Source organism: Danio rerio, chromosome 23 (assembly GCF_052040795.2).
Source record: "Danio rerio strain M-AB ecotype USA chromosome 23, GRCz13ab, whole genome shotgun sequence".
NCBI lineage: Eukaryota > Metazoa > Chordata > Actinopteri > Cypriniformes > Danionidae > Danio > Danio rerio.
In genome coordinates, this window is record NC_141043.1 from 47,637,501 (window position 1) to 47,638,739 (window position 1,239).

General features: G+C 38.2%; 1 protein-coding gene across 2 annotated transcripts in view; it reads left to right on the forward strand.

Annotated features, from left to right (window-relative positions):
• nfxl1 (nuclear transcription factor, X-box binding-like 1) overlaps positions 1-936 on the forward strand; it is a 51,732-nt gene extending 50,796 nt beyond the window's left edge. The window contains exons 23-24 of one of the 2 annotated variants that reach the window (XR_015524145.1): positions 1-366; positions 541-936. The exon at positions 1-366 is cut by the window's left edge and continues 863 nt beyond it. The gene's annotated coding sequence lies outside the window, so the exon portion shown is untranslated. The other variant, XM_087307876.1, reaches the window with a different exon arrangement.
• The last annotated feature ends 303 nt before the right edge of the window (positions 937-1,239 follow it).

A 1,239-nucleotide genomic window follows, 5' to 3' on the forward strand; every position in this document is an offset into this window, starting at 1 on the left:
GTTATGTGTGTGTGTGTGTGTCTGTGTGTGTGTGTGTCTGTGTGTGTGTATGATTGTTTTGTGTGTGTTTGTGTCTGTGTGTTTGGGTGTGTGTTTGTTTTTGTGTTTTTGTTTGTGTGTGTCTGTTGTTTGTATTTGTTTGTGTGTCATTTGTGTGTGTGTGTGTGTGTGTGCTTGTTCGTTTGCTTATCTGTTTTGTATGTTTATCTGTTTGTTTGTTTGTTTGTGTTGGGTGTGTTTTTTTATGTGTGACTTTGTGTGAGTTTGTGAGTGTGTGTCTGTTTGTTAGTGGGTGTTTATCTGCCTGTCTGTGTGTGTGTGTGTGTGTGTGTGTGTGTGTGTGTGTATTTATTTCTTTGCATGTCTGTGTGTGTTTGTGTGTTTATTTCTTTGTGTGTCTCTGTGTGTGTGCGCACGTCTGTGTGTGAGATAAATATATATGAAGCAACACAGTAACTGATATTTTGAAGAATGTTAGAAACCTGTAACCATTGCCTTCCATAGTATTTTCTTTCTACAGTGGAAGTCAATGGTTACAAGTCTCCAACATTCTTCAAAATATCTTCTTTTGTGTTCAACAAAAGAAAGAAACTCGGGTTTATAACCACTTGAGGATGATGATTTGCGTGAACTATCCCTTTAAGAATAATAGTTTGGATAGAAAGAATGCTAGTTACATGGATATTAGTTAATTAGTCGTTAATATTTAATCATTTGATCATCAAAACAGATGTTGCCGTGCCTAACTTAAATTACGACTGTGAGGTTGATTTAAAGCGCCATGATTTCATTTGCATTATTTGAAGACAGTGGGGGTTTTGATCGAGGTTTGGTTGATGTAACTTGAAAAATAAAAGACTTGTGCTCTGAGATGTATCGCAAACCTAATTTGTGGCAATTAAAATAAACTAAAAGGCTGATTGGCTGTCATTTAAATGGAGGTTGCTGATTGGTTCTTAAAAATCTCGGATACTTTGCACTTTTCAATATAATTAAACATGAGAAACTGGAACGCAACTATTTTCAGGTCATACTGGAGAGTGTAGAGAGCGGCGAGCGAGTCAGCTTAAATTCATCGAGTTGAACAGGCTCAGTGGTTATCACTGTGGCCTCACAGCAAGAAGGTCGCTGGTTCGAGCTTTGGCTGGGTCAGTTGGCGTTTCTGTGTGGAGTTTGCATGTTCTCCCCGTGTTGGTATAGTCCAAAGACATGCGCTATTGGGGAACTGATAAACTTAAT